This window comes from Staurois parvus, unplaced genomic scaffold (assembly GCF_062004578.1).
Source record: "Staurois parvus isolate SC_StPar_1 unplaced genomic scaffold, SC_StPar_1.0 ptg000204l, whole genome shotgun sequence".
NCBI lineage: Eukaryota > Metazoa > Chordata > Amphibia > Anura > Ranidae > Staurois > Staurois parvus.
This window is the reverse complement of record NW_028318000.1, coordinates 4884110-4901321: the sequence shown is the minus strand read 5'-3', so window position 1 is coordinate 4901321 and position 17212 is coordinate 4884110. Positions and strand designations below refer to the sequence as shown.

General features: G+C 39.5%; 1 protein-coding gene and 1 pseudogene across 4 annotated transcripts in view; one reads left to right on the top strand and one right to left on the bottom strand.

Annotated features, from left to right (window-relative positions):
- Window positions 1–17212, top strand: part of PCDH7 (protocadherin 7) — a 971513-nt gene that overhangs the window by 230872 nt on the left and 723429 nt on the right. The gene's annotated exons all lie outside the window — the stretch shown is intronic.
- Window positions 11957–12099, bottom strand: LOC149461394 (U2 spliceosomal RNA; annotated as a pseudogene).

The window sequence follows — 17212 nt, the reverse complement described above, 5'->3', positions numbered from 1 at the left end:
CCCCACTGTATATATATATATATACTAAAACACTTTTGCATTTTAAATAGAGTGGAGGATGTTAAAATGCCTGTCAAATGTTCTTTTGATGTATCTGTGCCATTGGGAAGATTTATGTTTAATACTAGTTCTGTAGACACAACAGTAAGTGAAAAGAAATCTCCTCTTAGACAACTTTAGGATAGTTGTCCTCATTGAAAAAAAATTCCCACTATTCCTCTTGTGGGGAAAATGGAACTTTTTCTCTTTGCCATAGCTTTCTATCCAGGTGACAGTGACCATACGTTTTGGACTGTAGGTACACTTCATTGTTGCACTTTGGTAAGATGACAGTTTTGCCTTTTGAAAGGGGAAAATCAATAAGCATGATAAGTGTCTTTATTAGCCTATACCCATCTTCTTGTGGTTTGCTAAAGCTCACAGAACAAATCTTGGATGGGCTTTATAATAGTAGGGAGTTGTTTTTTAGCATTTAAAAATAAAGCATGTATCAAAGCATGGAAGAGCTCCCATAAATATTTCCAGTCTCAGAAAATGTGGAGACATTCTTAAGGCTAAATTAACATTGGATGTTCAGAATTTTCTGTTATTTGTTTTAATACTGGAGCTCTTCCAAGTATCCACATATCAGTACTAAAAACGTGAATCAGATTCAAGTCTACCTTGGAAATAGATATGTACAATCTATGGGTTTAAATCATGTTAGTGTCTGTGAGGACAAACATTATGCTTTACAGAACATATATACTTCTCCTTTAAAAGGTTGTGACAGTGACTGTGACATTGAATCTAAGGCAAGAAAGCTTTGTTTGATTACCTTGTCATCTCCTTGTCACTTCTCAGTTTTGTGCCTGAGGTGCCAAGAGATAAGTTGTACGTCCTACAAGGCAAGGACTCTGTGATGTCAAGCTATGTGCTATACAGTACATAACCTCTTATGTGCGTCATAAAAAAAGATATGTCATTATGCTGTTTCCAATGCTTGTGCCATTACCACGTCAGGTGTTCTTCTGAAAACTGGCTTACAAACTGAAAAAGAGCATAAACGGTCATACTGTGACCTTTGAGCTATATTCACAGGAACTATAATTTGCACCAACTGGGATATTATGTCAGATCTTTTGGGGCTGCAGATTATGTTGTCCATTATAAATTGTCACTCAAACACTATCTTTTCCTAGATAATATTTCTTTTCCTCAAGGTCTGTTATCTATTGTGTTATGATTTCAGCATTGTCATCTGACTTAGCTCTTATGACTGCTCCTCTGTTGGCTTGTCCTTATTCCCTACAAGTATCCTGCCTCATATCTTACACAAGAATTATTGTCCCATTGAAAAGTAGGATATTGTTTTAAAATAACAAATTTAAAGCTCAACTCAAGGCAGCATTACCTTTACAGGTTTCATGCATGCACACCTTCCCGTTCCATACAAGGACCACACTCTTATGCAGGTATGTCAGATTTAATAGGCATGTTTGAGACAAAACCATTTAAGTCTGACAAGGATGCTTACAATGGTCAGTTTTTATTCAAAGCTCAAATACCTTCTAATAGCTTTTATTTCCATACACACAAATGCATTGGGAACACTACACATTCTATTCCAACTCAAAACATGAAGAAAAATATATCAAATTTGTGTTGTTCCTCTAAAAAAATTTAAGAAAAGTGAATAGAAGACTGTTCAAAAAAATAGCAGTGTTTGTATTCTTTACAAACTCAGACATTCACTATATAAACTGAAAAATGTTTGAAGATTTTGCTTTCTTTTGAATCACTTCATTAATATTTAGTTGTATAAGCACTGTTTCTGAGAACTGCTATACATCTGTGTTGCATGGAGTCAACCAACTTCTGGCACCTGTGAACAGGTATTCCAGCCCAGGATGACTGGACTACATTCCACAGTTCTTCTCTATTTCTTGGTTTTGCTTCAGAAACTCCTTTTTTGATGTCACCCCACAAGTTTTCTATCGGATTAAGATCCGAGGATTGGGCTGGCCACTCCATAATGTCAATTTTGTTGGTCTGGAACCAAGATGTTGCACGTTTACTGGTGTGTTTGGGGTCGTTGTCTTGTTGGAACACCCATTTCAAGGGCATTTCCTCTTCAGCATAAGGCAACATGACCTATTCAAGTATTCTAATGTATTCAAACTGATCCATGGTCCTTGGTATGCGATGAATAGGCCCAACATCGTAGTATGAGAAACATCCCCATATCATGATGCTTGTGCAACCATGCTTCACCGTCTTCACAGTGTACTGTGGCTTGAATTCAGTGTTTGGGGGTCGTCTGACAAACTGTCTCTGGCCACTAGACCCAAAAAGAACAATCTTACTTTCATCAGTCCACAAAATGTTGCGCCATTTCTCTTTAGGCCAGTCAATGTGCTCTTTGGCAAATTGTAACCTCTTCAGCAGATGTCTTTTTTTCAACAGTGGGACTTTGCGGGGGCTTCTTGCAGATAGCTTGGCTTCACATAGGTGTCTTCTAATTGTAACAGTACTCACAGGTAACTTTAGACCTTCTTTGATCTTCCTGGAGCTGATTGTTGGCTGAGTCCTTGCATTTTGGCTATTCTTCTATCCATTCGAATGGTAGTTTTTCGCTTTCTTCCACGTCTTTCAGGTTTTGGTTGCCATTTTAAAGCATTTGCGATAATTTTAGCTGAGCAGCCTATCATTTTCTGCACTTCTTTATATGTTTTCCCCTCTCCAATCAACTTTTTAAACAAGGTACACTGTTCTTCTGAACAATGTCTGGAGCGACCCATTTTCCTCAAAATTTCAGAGAGAAATGCACTGTAACCAGCATGTACAACATTTGCTGCCTTCCTTCCTTAAATAAGGGCAATAATTGCCACCTGTTTTTCAAAGAATGAATGACCTCACTAATAGAACTCCATACTGCTATTATTTTGAACATGCCCCTTTCAATTAGTGATTCAATTACACAGAATCAGCAGCATGCATGTCATGAATGTTGGGTCTGTTGGATTTCTATTACTCTACTACACCTGCTAGTAAATTATTTGCCATGTAGAAATATCATTTCTACCAAAAACAGTGATTGATTGGGTTAGTGATGTCTGACTGCTATTATTTTGAACATAACTGTACATGGTAAAAGTATGAGTATAGCCACACCAAAGCAGGACTTGTCTACTGGTCAGACCAAAAACGAAGGAAAAAAGCTTAAGAAAATGAATGTAGTCACCACATCTAAGAATTTGATAAGCTGCAAAATATTAAAGTGGGTAAAGGCTCAAGGTTTTTTACATTCATAAATTCATAAATGCATGAAAGTAAAAAAACCTTGTGTGTGCAGCAGTGCCCTCAGCCCCCCTAATACTTACCTGAGCCACATCGAGATCCAGCAATGTGTATGACAGCCTCAGATGTTCCGGGTCTGTGCCTCCTCATTGGCTGAGCCATTGGCTCCTGCTGCTGTCAATCACAGCCAGTCAGCCAATGAAGAGAGGTATGCCGAGCTGCGGCTCCTTGTGTGAATGGATACACAGGGCAGCGGGTGCCCCATAGGAAGCTGCTTGCTATAGGGGCACCCAACAGAAAGGAGGAACCAGGAGAGCCTGTAGGGGATCCCAGAAGAGGAGGATCCAGGCTGCTCTGTGCAAAACCACTGCACTCAGCAAATAAGTATAACATGTTTGTTATTTTGCAAACAAAAAAATGAACGTTTAGTATCTCTTTAAATGTTTGTTTTTTGGATTAGATATACTTTAAACTTTTGTTGCTGAAGATCTGCTACAGCAATGTTTCCCAAGATAATTCCTCAAGTACCACCACCAGTTTTGGGAACTTCTCTTAGATAAAATAGCTGTCATACTGTAAATATCAGGTCATTTACATTGACTTAAAGCACCTGTGCAAGATGAAGAAAGTCCTGAAAACATGACCTGCTGAGCCTACTTGAGGAGTGAGGCCATGAACCATTGTCCTACTGCATCTTTCCTGTCATTTCCTGTCTACATGAATGCACTTCATCAACAGTTACATGGTATTTCCCAGGACAGGTTACCTGATGATGACAACAATAAATCATGCCTGTATAATGTGTGCTAAAACAGCCACTTATATTTTCCATCAAAAGCCTGGTGCTAATACAGGAGCACAATTGGTAGACAGGAACAGAGCTATATTGCCATTTAAGAGGACATGCCTGATCTTCATGGCAGGATCACCATGTATTCATTTAATAATATACAGAAAATGGCTTTTGAAATCACAGTAGCCTGTTAATGCTTTTATTTTGATAAGATTTAGTAATTGGGATTAGTTATGCTTTAAAACTCCTTTTAATTTTGCCATAAAATGTTAGGTACTGTATATAGGATTCTAACATCAACTAGTAATGGACATTTGTGCAATCATGGTCTGTATTGTGTAACTCTGTATGCATGATCTCTGTTAGGTGCTCTTTATGGAGGTCTCTTGAATTTTGTACATTTATGCTCCTTGGTATAGATTATGTGATCCATTCAGACAGCATGATTTTCAAATATAGTGGGAGCACTTTCACCATTGCCTATGAGAGCCATCAGGAGATACTTTTTAATGGCCAGTCCACCCTCTGGGAAAATAATTTATGCTGTATACATCATTTTGATCTAAGCAGGGTCCACGTACACACATTCCTAACATTCACATTTGTACTATCCTTTTTAAAACCAGCATTAAAACGTTGCATGACTTAGTGAAGTATTTGAAACATTGAACTAACAGTTTATATGACTGTTTGAGTTTAGATGAGTTCAATGAAAATCTTTGAAAGGGTATATTTTTAAAAATGACAGACATCTTTATTACATTCCAGTATACAGTATAATAAACATACCATGCATTACACACTGGAAACATTCCCCTTCACTTATGAGCAAGGTTGTTGAAGATAAAATATGAGTGATAGAATACCAAAAACTGCAATAGTACTGCATTTGATTGGCTCTAGATACAGTATGTCTGATCTATATAAATCTAAGTAAAGCTTTCTTTCATAGTTCTATAGCAGAATTGCCCTTTTGGACTGGCTCTATGGAAGTTTTTATCGTGTTTGTTAAGCATTTACATTACAAAAACAAAAAAAGATATTCTCAAAAGAAATGCCCGTAGCGAATAGGGAAGAATGGAAATAGCGCAGGGCATACATGACTAGGCCCAGAGTGGTGTAGGGAACGGAAAGGGTTAAAGTTAGCTCCAGGGGGTGGGGAATTGATTGGGGAATTATAGGATTGGCAGATGTGGAGTGTAGGAGGGGTCTGTGGCACCTTAGGGTGGGGGGTTGTGTGGAAGGGGCGTCAGTGGAGCTGGACGTGAGCAAGGACCAGAGCTTCCCTCCCGCCCTCCCTGTTTAGTTGGGTCTAGGGTCTCGTCCAGGGGCAGGTAAGAAAAAAAAAAAAAAAAAAGTTGGAAAGGGGTTTTTTTCTGTTGGTTCGCGGGCGGTTGTTGGTCTTTGAAGGCGGTTCTCATCTTGGAAGGTAAAACAATGGTGTGGGACCCCATCCGTGGTATGGGGGGCCCGGTGGATATTCCCAGTTAAGCAAGGTTTAACTGGAAGGTGGTGGTGCTGCACTGCGGACGGTATGGTTGTCTCCGAGCTGGTTGGTTGCGGCTGGAGGCCTAGTGTATAGGGTTGTCCGCAGGTGCATTTTGGATCGTTTGTGGGTGCCTTTGAAGACCAACAACAATTCTTTGGTTTCCGTTAAGGAACGGTTGATGTATGTTAAATGTGAAGTTGTTAATAAAAGGCTATGTTGGCCATTTACTCCAAAATGGTGTCATGTTTTTTGTAAAGTTTATTTGGTTAAGGGGGTGGGGAGTGGTATGGATAGGTAATGGTGGAAGTAGGAGTGGACAAGCCTATCTATGGTGCATTAGTCATGGCTTGGTGCAGGAAAGACAGACTAGTCTTTCAAATTCCAGGATAGTGGAAAATGGGAAAACCCCATTTTAACACAATTTGCAAATAAACTGATCCAACAGCATAAGCAAAATGCTTACTAGTTGTTTACAGTTTCAACATGATTTTAAAGACCCTGATAAAGTTTAGGTGGTGAAATGTATTAGATTTAGAAAATATCTAAATGAAAAGGTGAACTAAATCCAAAAGTCCTGGCCACCCTCCCAACCCTGCTGCACATGGCGACCATGATGCCCTGTGCTGCCAGTGTAATGGTCCATACCCCATATTCCATAATCACTCATTACTGTTTGGGTTCGCCCAGCTCCTCCACTACTACAGTTCTGCAATAAGCAAAGCTTATGCTCCCTGTTAATTGGAGAGCAGGGAACAAGCCAGACCTTTGCAAAGAGACCACTGCTTTCACATAGCAACGGTCCAACTCTGCAGCATGCTGGCATGACACAGGCATTTCTACTCAGGCTGTGGGTGATTAAGCACTTGCAGCCCTTAGGACGTTATATAATGTCCTTGGGTTTCAGTGGTTATACTGGGATGGTCAATATTTTCATCTGGCGATTCTCTTTAATGTAGAAGTGATACGAGTAGCTACAGAGCCACTCAATCACTTTTACAGGTGTCGGAATGGGGGGAGATGGGACCACTCCAACCAGCGGTACCTAAAAGACTGAACAGAGAGAGAGGAAATTATGTATTTTCTTCCTCTCTGTGAGATCAGAAACCCGAAACAATGAGGATTTTGTCACTTCCGATTTTGGTTTGCTCTTGGTTTGATCAGATGCTTTGGCGGCCAGAGGAGACATCTAGGGCTTAATAGGCCCCCAGATCTCTCCTTGAAGAGGACCTATCAGGGCCCATGCTATCACAAGGGATGTTGTTCATCCCCTGTGATTGCAGTAAAGTTGAATAAAAGAAAAATAATAAAGGTACAGTGTTAAAAAATAAGTAAATTTGAATAAAATAAATAATAAAATAATAAAAAATTACTTGCCCCCTACCCCTGTACTAATGCACAAATGAGAGCACGCATGTAAGTCCTGCATGCATATGTAAATGGCATTCGCATCACACATGTGAATTATTGTTGAGAACGTTAGAATGATAGTAATAATTCTAGTGCCAGGCCTCCTGTGTACTATAACTCTAAACTGGTAATCTGTAAAAGCTTTTAAAGTGTCTCCTGTGGATAGTTTAAGGTACCATAGTTTGTTACCATTCCACGGGCACGCACAATTTTACAGCGTGACATGTTTGGTATCTATTACTCAGTGTGATATTATATTTTATATTTTACCAAAAAATTGGGTGTTATATTGTGCTTCTGTGCGCTAAAATTCATTAAAGTGTATTTTTCCCCCAAAAAAATTTCATTTGAAAAACCACTGTGCAAATACCATGTGACAAAAAAATTACAACATCCACCATTCTCTGGGGCCTTTGCTTAAAAAAACATTTAATGTTTGGGGGTCCTAAGTAATTTTTTTAGCAAAAAATAATGATTTTTATAATTATGAGAGAAATGTCAGAATTGACCTGGGTGACAAGCGGTTACAAAAAAAACTGTAATACTTTGAAAACTTTTTGTTTTGATGCACCTGGAATGTATTCAGCTGAATTATATAGAAAAATTCTGTGGGTTTAAAACCACTTGATGACCGCCCACCCTTAATGTACTGTGGCCACTGTAGGCAAATCAACATACTCATATGTCGCTCCCTACTCCCTGGTTTTGGGCATGGCACTTGCTGTGAATGTATAGAGCAAGAGCCTGTCAGCAAGTCCTGGCCAATGATTTATGGTCAGCACCTGCTGTACAATCACAGAGCAGAGCTCTGTGTTAACATTCACCACAGAGCTCTGCACAGAGGGAATGAGAAACTTACAGATCATTAGTAAAAAGTAGCACACTTTACACATTATGCACATTGGTAGCCACACATTTAACCCCTTGATTGCCCTAGATATTAACCCCCTCCCAGCCAGTGTCATTAATACAGCGAGAGTGTATAATATTATCACTGATCACTGTATTAATGTCACTAATGATGCCAGTTAGTGAGTTCCCCCCAGTGTCAGTTAGTGTCCTATTGCCCCTTGCACTATTGCAGTCCTGTTATAAGTTGCTGATCACCGCCATTAGTAGTATAAAAAATAAAATCCAATATTTATACCATAGTTTGTAGGCGCTATAAATACACTTTTTTTTTATCAAAGACATATAGCAGAATCCATTTTGGCCAAAATTTATGAAGAAATTAGATTTTTTTTATTTTTCTTTTATTGCATACCTTTTAGCAGAAAGTACAAAATTTTCAGTCTTTTTTTGTTTATATCACAAAAAATAAAAAAATCAAGTAGTGATCAAATTCCACCAAAAGAAAGCTCTCTTTGTGGGAAAAGAATTATATCAATTTATTTGGGTGCAGCATTGCATGATCGGACAATTACCAGTTAAAACAGTGCAGCACGGTAGAGCAAAACATATCCTGGTCAGGAAGGCGGTAAAATGTTCAGGAGCTCAAGTGGTTAACCTTCTCCTCCAACAGTTAACCTTAAACTTAAAGTTGAACTAAACCCTCCTATCCTTAACAGAAAAAGGAAACTGCATCTAAACTGAAGACTGTGACCATGTTTAGTGCTACACCCTGAATATTGGTGTAACATGAAACATGGTCAGAAAGGAGGACTTACCCTTTAAAAAAAAAAAAAAGGAAAAAGTAAACAATGCAATGCACTTTGAATAATGCACACCAGTGTGCAGATGTTTCACAGTACATAATGTGTCCACTCATGGGAACGGGCCCTAACGCTTAGACTAAACCCTTCTAATCTGCCAACACCAAGCAAACCCTCAAACAAATCTCTAACAATAAAGTAACCGTTGCTACAAAATTCTTACCCTAACCTGGTTCTAGAGCAGTGATGGCAAAAACCAACATTCCCAGGAGAATAATATATTTATAGCCTTTATCCCAATAGTAAAAACAATGTCCTGTATAATAGACTTTACACAATGTAATCAATCACCGCACACTTCTTTACTTCTCCAAAATGTTTCTGCCTATTAAACAGTTAAAACAATCATATGAAATAGAATTGAAGTGCTTGAAACTTGGACTGTATGCAGAAGTATCGAAATAATTTTGCTTTTCTATTGAAATAATTGCTAGGGCTATTTAAACAATTATGTTTTTGTGTGGTGAGACAGATTTATGTATAATACATTTTGTTTCCATCATCAAGTAGTGACCTCTAGCAAGGGTTAATCTATGCATATCATTTGCAACTAACATCGCATTATTGTGTAACTTGCAGATGTTATATTATTCAATGCATTGTGCATTCATAGCCTGCTAGATTCACAATTATGCAAAACATAATAAGTGGAGAGCCTGTCTAAGTATTGTCCAGGTCATGTACTGCAAAGGCTCCACAGTACAGAGTACATTTTAAAACACTCAGCTCTCAATGGGCTTCTGTATAACACAACAAGGCCACTCTTTAAGGTTTCCTAGAGGTTTTTCTTTAGAAGTCATATGTGCACTTTTATAGAAGACATAGCCATCAATCCAATTTTTTTTAAAGGAAACATTTAAGACAGAAAGAGCGAGAAATATTTTCCCTTTTCTGTTCCACTCAAAAGATATTTAGAGACAATTTACAGAAACTGACTGTGTTGAAATTGTTGCTTAATGGGGATCTAGAGAATCATCATGAACTCTAGAACAGAAGGAGATACATAATTCATGAGATTGTAAATGTGTATAATACTGAAATTCATCAAAAGGCTCAACCTCAAATAAACAGCCTCAAATTGGAGATGAGCAAAATGGAATGTTTTCCTCTCCCAGAGATAAGTCTTGTATTTTGAGAAGACCGGTGAATGTATGAAAAAAAAAAAAAACAACTGGCTAAATGTTGTGTTCATTTGCATGGGGATATGTGCTATTAGAAGTGTACATTAGATCCTGTGGAACAGTTAATAACATTTTCGGCATGTGATTGAGTCTAGCGTGCGTGGGTGTGCTTGTCTGGATGAAACAGTTGATGTGTTTTTGGCACTTTATGTAAAACTGTGTTGCAAAATTATCAAGTTGTCTCTCTCGTCTTTAATCACTTACATACAATACATATTTAATACAAATGCTCAAAATGTGCTATTCTCAAAGGGCATTGAGGAGTTTTCTTATTTAGAATCCTTTCCTAAACAAGCATGTAGATACCTAATTGCAGTGTTTATTTACTGTAAGTCATCAATTTGTTTCTCAAACTTCTGCCAGTTTTTTTTTTGCCTTGTATAGATACAATATACTGTTGTTTATTCATGTTGCTCAGAAGTGTAACTATAGGTGGGTGGAAGGGGTTAGAAATCCATGATAAAAACAAGGAAGGATGATCACTTAAATGGTTTTAAAGGCATTCCCTGCATTAAAATTGTTCTAAATGTAGCGCTACCTCCAAAAGGGCTGGTGGATTTCGGAGACCAGGAATTTTCCACACACTCCAAATGGCTCCAGAAAACAGTCTAGGCATTTTGATTTGTTGTTTAATTTCTGGGTAGAACTTGGATAAGGATTAGGTTTACATGGGATGCCCCAAACTGAAGAAATGCTGCAAAATATTTACAAATGGTTGAGGACCTGCTAAAGTCTCTGGCTGCTGTAGACTGCTTCAAACTGAACTGCGCACCAGTAGAAATGACGACACAAAAAAGTGTGCAAGATCAACAAACGTTTCAAAAAGTCAGGTTGTAGATACAGCATCTGGCTGCTCTTGACCCAAGCTAGAGATAGGGGTGCTCCTGGCTGTCTTGCACTACACTCAAGCCATCCCCTAGGTCCCAGACATGTGTGGTATTGTACTACACTGTCTTCTCTATGGCTTTGAGTATGTTGGTGGGTAGTTACTCACACAGTCCATTAAAGTTGCTTCTTGGATCCAGAGAGTTGCTGCATGGGTCTGTCTGCTGTACAGGCTGTTTTTGACTTTGAGATCCCAACTAAGCCTAGCTGGGACTATGGCGGAGTGGTGTCTTAGAACTCTCTTCTCCTCTGTCTTCCTCTCTTTCTTCTCTCTCTCTTCCTCCAGCCCCTTGGGACACAGGGGATCCCTCCAGATGACTGGACCTAACTCTGCTCCCCGACTGCCAGGCTTCTAAGTATTTATGGGTTGTTTTTTTTTTTTTTTAAGTCCGCAAACGTGCAAACTACAACGAAAAACCCGTAAGTGTTTCACAAAAAAGTGCAAGTGCAAAAACACCACACAAAAAGTGCACTTAGGGGTGTGCTTTGTCCTACCCCCGAAGGGGTTGGACCACTACCCTGATCCCCCGGGGCACAAAGCTCCTGACGGGGACAAGGTTCCCATTTGGTCCTCCTGGCCAAAAGGCCTGGTGGACCACCGTTCCTTATGTCCAGCCGAAGCCGGACATCCAGTACTTGTTCAGGGGGCTCTCCCGAAGAGAAAACCCCCTAGGGATTAGGGGAGGAAGGAACCAAAAGGCCACACATCCTCCCCCTAGACTTCAGGGCAGGCCCGAGGACCCACACCCTCCATCCTGTGAGAAAAACACACACATAGGTAAAAGGTGACAAACGTGGGAGTGTAAAAATAAATAAATAAATAATTAAATAAATCTATAAAAATAATAAAAAAGTGGTCGTGCCCAAATTGTGCACTGACCAGGCCCTGAGGCCTGTAGCAAAAAAATTGCCCAGGACTTGGCCAAAAGGCCCGGTCCTAGAGGCACAGTGCAAAAAGTGTTTTAAACGCGGTGACCATGTGCTCATTCACAATGTGGGGTCCCACACCCAAGTGCTACTCAGAGCACCCTGGAGGTGACTACTCAGGGGGCACCGTGTTTGCGGACTTTCTGCCTTCCCAGCCCCTGGCCAGACCAAGGTAGATCCATCCAAATCAGGAGGTACTGGGTCCTTCCAGTTTTCTCAGGGGAATTACTCCCAGGGCCCCAGCTTAACGTGTGGCGCTCCCCGGTTTCTGTCCCCCTGGTACTAGCTTTCCAGACCCCCATCATACCAGTGAGGGTACTATACAACAGCCATCCCCGCAAAGCTAGAATGGCCGGGAGCACCCCCACTGGACACTGATAAGAACAGATACTACACTTGATCTTAGCCAAAAGACCGAGAAGCGATTTATGTATTTATGGGTTGTTTTCAACCTTCTAGGCCCTGCCTCTCCAGGGATTGGTGGAAACTCCATAAATATTCAGGCTGCAGCCTCTGTCCCTCCACCCATTAGATTATGGAGCTATCCCAAAAGTTCCAAAAGACGTAACAACATCACAGCCTATGAAGCTTTGTACAGTCTTCCTAACCAATTAACCCCTGCTTCTCTGGCTACAGAGGAGCTAAACTGTCTACTTCTAGCAACCTAGGAGAGTGTTGCATAAAGGCAAAAAGTTTATACCTTAATGTATTCCCAAAAAAATCTGCATACAGCTCCCCCACAGCCTGCTGCTGTCAATCACAGTAAGCGCAGAAAGAACAAGGGGCAGGGCTGAGCCTTGTTCTGTGTGTCCATGGACACACAGAGCTGGCTCAGGAGCAAGAATGATTAATTGCCTTCATAGCAAGAGGTGGAGAAGAATAAGTAAATATAAGCATAGCTAAATACAGTATAACATTTTTGTTATTTAAAAAATAAAAAAAAATGTTCCTTTAGAATAACTTTAAGGTAAAAAAAACATTCCACTAGCTCTTATCCCACTCTTACCTGGCTCTTCTCATGATCCAGTGCCATCCCTGTCTGATGTGCTGCTCCACTGACTTTCTGGTCTCACACAAAGGCAGTAATGGAAGTCATTGACTCCTGCTGCTGCTGTCAGTCAAATCATAAGAGGAGGGGGCAGGGAGTATGGCAGAGCAGCATTGTGTGTTTCTATGGATACACACAGCCTGGCTCGGGAGCAAAGCCACAGGAGTGTCCTCATAGCACACAGCTTCCTATTGGGGCATCCGCAGGAAGAAGAAGCAAACGTCGCCATTTGGGGACTCCCGAAGAGGAGGTAAGGGATTATTCTGTGCAATATCTCTGCACAGAGCAGTTCAATATAACTTCTTTTTAAATTTTTTTCTAATAAAGTGTGCCCCATCTTTGGCTGCTGTAGTATTAGTAAAAAGTCTATTTCCCAAAGTAACCTCTGGATATGACGCTGAGCACGTGCACTGAACTCCTTTGGTTGACTTTGGCGAAGCCTGTTCTGAGTGGAACCTGTTCTGTTAAACCACTGTATGGTCTTGGCCAGTGTGCTGCAGCTCAGTTTCAGGGTCTTGGAAATCTTCTTATAGCCTAGGCCATCTTTTTGTAGAGCAACACTTCTTTTTTTCAGATCCTCAGAGAGTTCTATGCAAACATTGCCATTTGAGGACTCTTGAAGAGGAGGTAAGGGATTGTTCTGTGCAATATCTCTGCACAGAGCAGTTCAATATAACTTCTTTTTTTATTTTAATTTAAAAAAAAACTTTTGCCTTTAGAATAACATCAAATCTGAAGCATGGTCAAAAAATATTTTTGTACATTTGCAGAATAAAAATAAGTTGCCTCTAATAAAATGTACCCCATGTCTGTCTGCTGCAGGGTTTGGTAAAACATATAAAATTGCTGGATTATTTTTTCTGCGGGAATACGGTGGGCAACCAGACACTAAATGTACTGTATAATACTATACACTGTCATGGTACTAATGACACTGGCTAGAAAGGGCGATCAATGGGGTTAAATGTGTGCCTAACTATGTGTAATGTGTGTACAGTGTGCTGCTTTTAATAAACAATCTATACGTTTCCCATATCTGCTTTGCAGGAATGAGAAACAGAGATATTTCCACTGTGCAGAGCTCTGTGTTGTTTACCAACACATAGCTCTGGGCTGTGATTGTACACAGCCAATCAGTGGGTCCTGGCTGTGAATCATTGGCCGGGACTTGCTGAAAGGTTCCTGCTGTGTATACTCACAGCGAGTGCTGGTGGAGGGTAAGAGCAGCTTATCCCAGACAGAAGGGTAAGAGCAGCTTATCCCAGACAGAGGGTAAGAGCAGCTTATCCCAGACAGAGGGTAAGAGCAGCTTATCCCAGACAGAGGGTAAGAGCAGCTTATCCCAGACAGAAGGGTAAGAGCAGCTTATCCCAGACAGAGGGTAAGAGCAGCTTATCCCAGACAGAAGGGTAAGAGCAGCTTATCCCAGACATTACGCCACCGCATGGAGCGGTGGTCATCTTTTTATACCTATATGGTTAATTTTGTATATGCAGTCCTTGTCTTTATTTTGGATCATTAAATTAAATTTATTTAAACGATATCACACCATCCTGGCTTTCTTTCTTGGGACCCTGCTGAGTCCTTTCACTTGCAGAGTTACCTAGGGGACAGCTGAGGTGTGTTCCAGTGTGGAAACACACGATCCATGAGGAGAAACTTGGACGTATTGATGTATCCGGATGATGACCCTATCCGCCTAAGGCTTGCTTCGCTTGGATATCGGGATATCATCTATATGCATATGTGAATTATGCATCTGGTGAGTGCATAATTTTACTACTCTGATCACCGGAAGACGCACGTGTTTCAAGTCACCATTGATTTCTTTGAGGACTTTTTTGTTTCACATGCACAGTTCTTGGCACATTGTCATTACTAACATTTGTATGTTTATTAGTTTATTTTAGCGCTGCGCCCTTTCTTATATGTCTCTTTTATTAAGTCTTTTGGTACTTATTGGCGCTTAGCAGCTTTTTTATCTAGCGCTCACTTTCCCTATCTTTTTGACTAATACTATACACTGTCATGGTACTAATGACACTGGCTAGAAAGGGCGATCAATGGGGTTAAATGTGTGCCTAACTATGTGTAATGTGTGTACAGTGTGCTGCTTTTAATAAACAATCTATACGTTTCCCATATCTGCTTTGCAGGAATGAGAAACAGAGATATTTCCACTGTGCAGAGCTCTGTGTTGTTTACCAACACATAGCTCTGGGCTGTGATTGTACACAGCCAATCAGTGGGTCCTGGCTGTGAATCATTGGCCGGGACTTGCTGAAAGGTTCCTGCTGTGTATACTCACAGCGAGTGCTGGTGGGGTGGGCGCACGCACACACCCACAACCCAGAAGTAGACAGCGGCGTACCCATATGTTGCTTTGTCTACAGCGGCTGCCTGTTCACAGTACATTGTGGGTGGGTGATTGTAAACTGAATAATAAAGTGAAAAATGAACAAGCAGATAATACACATATATGTTAGTTGATAAAGCAATGAGTTTAGGTATATGTCAAAAATGTAACTTGGACTAAGCTTGGTTTGGGTATATTGGTATCACCATGAAGTAACTTTTAAATATTATATTACAATATCTATAAAAACAATGAAAGATATCTAATGAGTGAATTGAATTTAATGCCAAGAAAAAAAATGCATTTCAATCACAGCTGGGCTTCTGTAAATCAATGAATTAAATCAAAAGAAAACATATGTTGTGCATTGAATTATATTTTTTATTGAGTTTTATTTTTAAGAAACAATAGCCATGACATAAAACCAAATAACATAATATTACCATGTCTGATTCAACAGTAGGTCTTGCTCTGAATATAAACTAGCAAATTATTTATTCTTTTGGGCTAAAACAGTATATAAAAAAGGTCTGTCCTGTGAGCATAGAACATAAGACAGGCAGGAGGTAGGCAGCTAGTTATGTGATTGCATACTAAAAAACAGTATATGAAAGAGGACATGATCATTGTCAAGCTGTCCTCTCTCTTCTTCTCAGCTGTCTGTATTAGAGGAAAATGGCTTGAAAGGAAGGGTCAGTGGTTTTTAGGAATGCCACTGTTTTATCAATACGTTCTTCAGAAAGTTTTCAGGGGAATAAATGTGCCTTATTTAAAGTATAACATATAAATTAAATCAATTGCTTGCCAGAGTTCTGAATAGAAAAAAAATGGTGGATTAAGACAGAAAAGGGCTGATGGTAACATTACAAATGTAGAACTACCTCCATCTTCAACTAAGCTTGGACATTTAATGCTCTCTGCCCCATATCAGACATTTTGGCTAGATTCCATGTTGACGTGATTCTGTATGGATACTTAAGTGTAACTAATGGCAATTCTTTTTAAATTTTGATAGATTTTCATTTTTTCATAAAATGTCAGTTATAACATTTTTTAAGTGTTATAACTTCTGTCAGTTTTTTCCTCTGTGTCCCATTGTCCCAAAAAAGGATGTGAGAGGAAATCCCTCCAAAATGAGGGAATCCTGGTGTGTCACCAGGTCACCAGAACTAGTGTCCTCATTGTAAGATTTCCTCTCTATTAGTGTTCTGATCCCAACCCAATTTATTTACTTATTATTATTTACTTGCTTTTAATGATAATGGTAAACAGGACAAAGAGGATTAATATCCCTAACAGGGGCACAGACAGCAATACATATTGACAAGGGTTCTTATTCCAAAGTTAAAAAAAAAAGTTTTGCCTTTATTTATACTTTAGGCTGACCTCAGGGTGCCATAATCTAGGTATTTGCGGGATATGGCTTTGCTGTGATATTGTAGAAAAAAAAATAAATAAATAAAAAAAAAAAAATATATATATATATATATATATATAAAAAGTTTTGCCTTTATTTACACTTTAAGGTGACCTCAGGGTGCCATAATCTAGGTATTTGGGGGATATGGCTTTGCTGTGATACTATAGAAAAGATATATTTCTATATATAAGATAGATATGTGATGGTACTTTAAGTTTCTGAATTCCAACAAAGCTGAATTGACTAAATTAGGTATTTGGAGGGAAATATGGCTTTGTTGTGTTGTTATAGAAGAGATATGTGATGGCACTTTAGGTTTCTGACTCTAAACACGTGCACACTCATAGGATATGAGCTTGATGAGAAATTATTAACCAACAACCTGACCACAGTCTGAGAACGTTTGCCTGATTGTATGGCTACCTATTAGACATTCTTGCAGCTGTACCATATACAATCTGATTTTCATTAATTAAATTAATGAATCACTAGTTATACAACTGAAGAGAACATTTAGGGCCAGCGTCAACAGGTTTTTGAGTCAAAGAGATTAGTTTGAGATGCTCACTTACAGCTGCATTTATTCTAAAAATGACCTCCTTCTTATCTGAATGTACCTGCTTTAAGCAGGATTTGCATTGCTATAGACATGTATGTGTCTATGTAAGTGTAAGTATGTACATGTTATGTGTGCAAAACCCATCTAATGCAAACT